Source organism: Vitis riparia, chromosome 17, assembly GCF_004353265.1.
Source record: "Vitis riparia cultivar Riparia Gloire de Montpellier isolate 1030 chromosome 17, EGFV_Vit.rip_1.0, whole genome shotgun sequence".
Taxonomy (NCBI): Eukaryota; Viridiplantae; Streptophyta; class Magnoliopsida; order Vitales; family Vitaceae; genus Vitis; species Vitis riparia.
This window is the reverse complement of record NC_048447.1, coordinates 183,720-191,882: the sequence shown is the minus strand read 5'-3', so window position 1 is coordinate 191,882 and position 8,163 is coordinate 183,720. Positions and strand designations below refer to the sequence as shown.

Sequence of the window (8,163 nt, the reverse complement as noted above, 5' to 3'; positions counted from 1 at the left end):
GAAAAGCCTGTTCAAACGGTCGAACGAGGCCTTCTCCACCCAGTCCACCAGTTTTCCTCTTTTATTCTGGCCTGCACCCAAGCAAGAAAAATATGTCAGCCACCTAAACAATGCTGACTTACAAACCATGCAAAGACAGGATGTAGCCTAGTTATACCTGGAACCTTTAGCGACTGGTTGGGGACAAAGGGCCTATCCGGATGCTCCGCCAAACCTGCCCACACGCCCTTGACCAGCACCTGCCCGTTGGCGGCCCTTTTTGTCGAATCCGGCAGGTTGGTCACCAATTGCAGAGATGGAAGGCTGACGACGAAGCTAAAGATATCATTCTTCACTTTCTTGATCGAATAGATAAAAAGAACCTCCAGTAGCGAGAGGTCCAAATTAAACAACATGCTTAGAATGCTGCACCCCATCAGCACCCGAATCATGTTGGGATGTACATACACCGGAGGAATCTGGGTGAAATGCAGAAATTCCTTAACCAGAGACGGGAGGGGGAACCAGAGCCCAGCATTGAAGTGCTCCTTGGTAAAAAAGATCGCGTTATCTTCCGGTTTCTCAGGCAACACGCCCTCTCCATCAAAAAGCTCCACAGATACACCATTGGGAATATAGAACCGCTCGCAAAACTCCTTAGCATTTAACTTTTCCATCGATTTCTCAGCACGAGCGTCACCAGACGGCCGAGATGAGGTAACTTCCTTGTTGGCAGACATTTTGTAACCTAAAGATGAAGTAGAATCTGCATGGAAGAAATCCAACAAGTCAAACAAAACCTCATACCCTACCCCACAGAAAATTCAATACCCCACCAAAAGCGCAAGGGGGCAACAGAAACCCCAAACATACCCAAAACGCAGAAAGAAACCCTAGAAGCTAACACCAACAGTCAGTCGCCCAAACAGCTTTTCCAAGCAAATCGAAAACAAACCAAGAAAAGAGGATACAAGAAGGAGAAAAACCAGAATAAGCATACGTACCAAATGTAAACTGGAAGGTAGGGTCGAAAAACGCAAATGCAGTCACCGTCACGACCTGAAATAAATGCCGGTGCACTCACAAGCAAAGATACGCAGTAGGCAGATGAAGCAATAACAGAGAAAATGCAGTAAGAAAAATACAACAGGAGGCCACAGGCTGCTATTTGTAGGAGACAGCCCCTCGGTATTCCAAACGTTCAGCAAACGTTATCATTAAAACGACACATTGCCTAGGGAATACCCAGAGACGGCAGCTCGCCATAAATACTCTCCTGTCTCTTCGCCCCCGCTTGCCACGTGGTCCAATGAGCACAAAAAGCAACTTCGATTTTCAAAAAACAATCATTCTTTTTTAACCCGCCCATTTTGTTAGGGCAAACTCGACAGGTTAAAAAGGGGGGCATTGTAGGGACCCATCCCTGATGACACGTGGCACACGCCCCCTGACGATACGTGGCGCGCTCTCCTATCCGGATCCTCTGAAATAAGAGCACACGGGACTCGCAAAACATCCTATCTGGACCACCGCCATTACTCATCCGGCGACCTTTCATATTCTATCCGGATATGTCCATCCGGATCACCGATCAAACCAAGCATGACTCACTACGTCATTCTGACACCCTGTTACAATCCATATTCCAATACCTGTAGAGTGAAAAGACAGAAGTGACAACAAGTCACTTCCCACGATCTCTGACAGCCGTTCGCAGGATGAGGATGTCCCTGCCACCACCTAGTGGCATCATGGTAAACCAAAAAGCCTTCCATCATTTATGGAGGAGAGAGAATTTCCAAAGAACTATATATACAAACCTTCGCGCAAAGAAGAAGGTAAGCCTTTCAATACCTAGTAAAAGGCCAACTGTGCCAATTGCTTTTATCTCTCTTTCCATGGCTGACAAAACCATCGGAGGGTGTGTCTGGACACCCTGTCCGGATGCCTTTTGCAGGAGCAGCTGAATCAGGAATCACGGTTGAGATCGTACGTCCATCCATTTGGCAACTACGTGGATCATTGGGAATACGAGGCCTCAACAATTGAGGTGCTAGTCACAGGCGTTGGATAAGAAAATACTAGGCCATCTAACCATGGGAGAGGAGGTCGTAGCCCATCAAAAGCAAATCTTGGATCCTGATAACCAGAAGCGGGAACCCCTCTAGCAATCCACGATCATTTGAATTAAATGGCGAGTTATGATATGTTGGTTTCACAGGTGCGAAACCATTATTCCTTTTCATAGCCCCACCACTTACAATACCATTAGAATTACCATCAGTAGTTTCCACAGACAAAGGCTTTTGGTCAGCAGTCGATCCCTTTCCTTCCCTCTTTGGGTTCACGATGACACCAACATTGTCTTCAAAGTACATGTAGACGCCATCTTTTTGACGCCACAACTTGCATTGCCGGACAATGACTTTCTTTCGGAGATCAGGCTTCCCTTTCATTGATAGTAGCCGTCACCACATTGCCCACACAAGCCGAAGGCAACCTGTTCAGGCGACCCTTGATCCACTTCGTCGATATGATGTAAAGGTTCTTCATGAAGGAGTTTACTGCAGTTGTTTTGTTAGAATAATGTTCCGGTCTACAAGGAAAGTCCTAGTCTTTAGGGATATTTGAATTGTTCCAAGTTTCTGTTACTTAGCTGTTACTTAGCTTTATCTTTATCTCCACTGCTTTCTCGTTTTCTGTTTAGATCTATATTGAATGGCTATTTAAGCCAAAGTTATTGTTAATAAAATGTGTCATTCAATCCAGCTTGTAGTGTTATTGTTCTTAGTTTCATCAAATTTCCCAACAATATGGTATCAGAGCCCCCACTAGGCCTGACATATCAAAGCAGCAGTCTTTGAAGTTCTTACAGCAGCATAGAAGATGACTATAGAAGGGAGTTTTATACAACCAGCCATTCCTTGCTTTGATGGTCACTATGACCATTGGAGCATGTTGATGGAAATTTTTTTACGATCGAAGGAATTTTGGGGGCTGGTGGAGCTTGGCTATATTGAGCCAACAATTGAATTGGCGCAGATAGATACACAACGAAAGAAGAATGATGATATGAAGCTGAAGGACCTGAAAGTGAAGAACTATCTCTTCCAGGCAATAGACCAGACTGTTCTTGACACCATTCTCAAGAAGGATACTACCAAAGACATATGGGACACCATGAAGAAAAAATTTGAAGGAAATGCAAGGGTCAAGAGGTCTCATATTCAAGCTCTCCGCAGAGATTTTGAAACTCTTGAGATGAGATATGGTGAAGGAGTGACAGAGTACTTATCTAGGGTCATGACAGTGGCCAACAAGATGCGAATTTATGGAGAAAATATGCAGGATGTTAAAGTGGTGGAGAAAATTCTACGCTCTTTAACTGAGAAGTTCAACTATGTTGTATGTTCTATTGAGGAGTCAAAGGACATTGATTCTTTTACTGTTGATGAGTTACAAAGCTCATTAATAGTGCATGAACAGAATTTCAGAGGCGTAATGGTGAGGAACAAGCTTTGAAAGTGATATTTGAAGGAGGAAGAGGCCGTGGTCGTGGTACCTACAGAGGAAGAGGCACTACAAGAAAAAAACCTTTCGTTGACAGTTTTTCACCATTAAGGTAGGGTATATCTATCAAGGTATGTTATAATTTATATATGTCATCTATGCCAGTGTCAAGAAAAGTTTAAATCTACCTTGACATTTACATATGTCAAGGTTGTTTCTATTTTTATCAATGATGGAATCTTTGTTAGTATGACATATGTTAATGTTTCTTTCACTTTTGTCAAGGTTGGATTCAACATATGTCAAGATTTCTTGATCTTACGTCAATTTTAACTTGCTCTTCTATTAAGGTTGTTGCAACAAATGTCAAGGATAAGTATAATATGTCAAGGTTTCTAACAATTTCAATGTCAATGTTGGGCATTGGCCATTGGCCATCTGTGAAGGTTGCCTATGACAAATTTAATATTATTTTACTATGATTTTTAGTTTTAATGGAAAATGAACCTGTTACCATATGAAACTTGTTTCCAAATTAAATTTGATACATATTTAATTATGATAATAATAAATAAGTCCTAAAACAATGTAAATAAACTATTACTCAAGGGAAAAATTATTATATCTACATTTGAATATTAAAAACACAATGGAATAAATCTTTTTCTACTTACTCTCTCTTTTCTATATACAAGAAAAAAAAAACTAATTACAAACATTCAATTAAGATAATATATAAACTTAAATTGAAAAGTACAATACTATCTTCATAAGAGGTGGTCACTAATTCTTCATCATCTTCTTCTTTTTGCTATATTTCTTGAATACCTAGTAGGATAGACACATCATTAATAGAAAAGTAAGCAACAAGTATCAAAATAGCAATTTTCAAATTATAAGGTACTTTCAATTGCAAGAATACATCAAACATATATGCAATTTGTAGATACCATATCTCTAGCATTAATCTGCAAGCACTGCCCTCTAAAAAGACCCCAAAATTGCCAACACCTCTATCTCAAACCTATGATAGAAAAAACAAATGATGTTAACAAAAAGAAAAGCTCAAATTGAGAAATTAGATATCTAACTACAATGAAATATTTTTAAGATTGAATTCTAAGTTTAATTATTGTGTTTTTATATAATGGACCTACTAAAAGGAATGCAAAAAGGAAAAGTGAAAACAAAAGTTTCAAATATATCTTTCATGTTATTTTGGCTTCTAAATAGATAAAAACTCACATTATCTAAGAAATCGTTAAAATTAAAATTGAGCATAAATTTTAATCATCTCAATCATAAATAATGAAATATCTAAATTCAAATTCATAGAAACCATACTAACTATTAATTTCAAGCACCAAATGCATCTAAACTTAACAAAATAAAAAATCAAGGATATTTTCCTTCAATTCTAATAAGATAATAGATCTTATGTGTGCAAATTTTGTCTTTATTTCAAGAACTAATAAATGCACAAGCTATCTAGTTGAGAGATTAAATCTGTAAATTTTTAAAAGAAATAAATTAATTAAATAAACAAAAAAGGTATAAGAAATGGAAAATCTCTAAAATTAAAGATAAAATCAAGCACATTTCATAAATGGGAAAAAGTTATGCAATATGCTGCTATTCTTTTCCAACTAATGTGAAATTGAAAACATATTTGACACAAAGTTGTGTGAGAATACATCTATAAGGTTCATAGAAATAATGTGTAGATTGCCATTTAAAGCTATGTAAACTAAGAATGACAAAGAGCAAATTATATTATTTATATCTATCATGCCTTGTTAAAATACAATGTCAAATATTCCATAGATAGACAACTACGCATGAGTATGAAAATGTTGTCTAGATGTTCCTCTCATAGGCAACTAATGCATGAGTTCATCAAATTCAAAACTTAACAACAATTAAAGCCGACAAAGCACCCAATTATCAATTATTAAAGAACTCTTAATCCGAGCAAAAACTAAAACTAATAAAGCAACTGATAACAAAATATAAAAGTTGCATTGGCACCCAATAAAATGTTCATCCTAATGTAATTGTGCTCATTAAAACAAAAAATTTCATGGCATAAATTAATTGAAGACCCCATATAAGCAACAAGAAAAAACTTCATACCATCATAGTGGTAATTAAGGACTACATAAACAATTTTAGTTGGCTTGTGACTGAATCGAAGAATTAAAATTTTGTGAGGGTTGATTTATTGCTTATCAACCAAATAGCATATCAACATTTAACAAAAGAAAGAGTTTCAAACAATCATGAATTAGAACATTAAAATTCAGCCCTAAAAAAAAAAGAAAAAGAAAGAAAAAAAGATAAAGAACCAAACCAAAGGAGCCAAGTAAAAATTCAAGTGCATAAATAAGTAAAATTAAATAGTTAACCATATTAAGGAGAAAACCATGTCACATTATGCAAATTGTTTTTGTGTGCCCAAATATACAGTTCCGTTTCTTCAGATTGCATTAAAAGTCCAATGATATCACTATACAACTGCAAAGGAAATAGTAGAGATAAAATTTAAAGGAAATCTACTCATAATTATTTCGATTAACACATCCAAATATTATGGATCAACAAAGAAATCAATTTAAAGAAAACAAAACATCAGCCTTTACTAACATAAAACGAAATAGGAATATATCCAAAACCCTTGGACCTTTAACCCATTGAGTTACATAGAAGGAACCTTATCTGACCCTACATTTCACATCTGACAGCCATCAGTTTTTTAAACAATTGTAATTTTTTTTATTTATTTTACATCCACTATTTAATTCAATACAAATAAAAGAGCAAGAAAAATAGGTTGAACAAAAAGAGAAGAGAGAAAGATTTTTTTAAAGAGAAGAGAGACAGTGGAGATGGTATAATTTGTGTCTTGATTTCTTGGAGAAGATAAAACAAGAGTGTCGATTTTTTTTCTTTTTTCTTGGCATCAAAACACATCTTGCAAAGGCAAAAAGTTAGAAAAACCGACTTGGGGTTGTCTTATTTTCTAGGGAAAATGGGTTTTTTTTTTCCTAAAAAATTTGCTTATTTTTCTATGTTTTTGCTATTATGTAATGGACTCTTCTCCTTGTAGTTCTTTTTCTAATCTTTGGAGCTTCATTTACTTATTTTTGTTTGAGATTTCGCTGATGGGTCATTGTTTATTTGTTGAAATACAGAGTAATTATAGATATTTTTGAAGGATTTTCTTTGATCTTGAGGTGATTAGAAGAACGTTTTCTTGGAGTTTGTAGTATTTTTTTTTTACCCTTATATTTTCTAGCATTTTCTTGAGAAAATCGAGATGGGTGTTGTTAATGTGGTGTCATTTTTATTGCAGAGATATAGAAATGGGTAAGGAAGGGAATAATCAGAAAGGGTGTAGAGGTTCGGAACCAGACTTTCTATTGAGGTGGGGAAACAAGAAAAGACTTAGATGCGTGAAAGTCAAAGATGGAAGAAACATTGTAGATAAATCAGATTGTTTGGGTAGCAAGAAAATCACCTCTCATGTTGATTGTTGTGTTATCACTAACGAGAAAGAGACTCCCTATCCTCAAACCCATCGTCTGAATAGGTAATGAAGACCATAGGTGGTACATGAAGAGAAGGTGTGGTGGAGCTAATATGGGCAGTGACAAGTGGCCGTCAACGGTGGGCAATGAGAATGGTGGTAGAAGGGGTCGCCGTAGTAGGATCGTGGAAATGGTGTGCAGTCGACTGTGGTTGGTGCAGTTGACGGTGATGACGAGGGAAGGCATGGTGAAGATGGGAAGGTGAAAGAGTGAGAGAGGAAAAAAACGGAGAGAGAGAGAGAGACAATGTTGATCGGTGGCGTCATCGGACTGATAGTCGCGGTATTGTTGAGATGGGTAAGTGGCATGGGTATGGAGAGAGAACGGGAAAGAAATAGGAAGGAGGAAAGAAGAAAAATAGAGAAGGAATGGAAAGTGGCGGTGGCAGAGAAGTGGAAGAGAAAAATGTGATCTCTTAGGGTTCTTTGAAATGAATGGTAGAGATGAGATTAAAAAATAAACGGTCCAGATTTCACCAACATTAATCTTATTACACCAAAATTTAAGTTCTTATTCTATTAGTTAACTTTATGAGAATCAATTTATGGAATATTGTGGACCCCGCATTTCGGCTCAATGCGTTTCCCACTCGATGGCGAGCTCGATTTTTATTTCAAAAATGATTTTTATTGATTATTTGAAAAATGACTTGGAGTCGCCACTTATTTTTGTTTTATTTTTAAAGGGTAAACAAAATAAGAAAGAAAAACCCTAAGTGTGACTCCTTATTTTGGAAAAGGCGATCTGTGAAAAACCGGATCGGGTTCGGGGGTCAGGTTACTTATCGGGAAGGTACGGTAGAGACCGTAGCACCCCTCTAAATCCCTAAAGTCGGGTCTCTACTAATAAAATGAAGCAATCATGGCAATTGATGAGGAAATCAATGAATATCCTGGATGATCATGCACATATGAGAATCGGAACATGTATGGTGAAGTATCAGAATGAGAGTGTATGCATACCTGGGCCGCGAGCCATAATGCGCTTTCAAGAAATGAGATTAGTACACAATTAACAAATACAAATTATAGCTCATTCATGTCGGAGTGCAAAACGAAGATTAAGCAAAAGATATTAAGCACAACAG

At 37.1% G+C, this 8,163-nt stretch overlaps 1 pseudogene; it reads left to right on the top strand.

Moving 5' to 3' along the window:
* Positions 1–3,159: 3,159 nt before the first annotated feature.
* LOC117904738 lies at positions 3,160–3,605 on the top strand (annotated as a pseudogene).
* Positions 3,606–8,163: the final 4,558 nt, after the last annotated feature.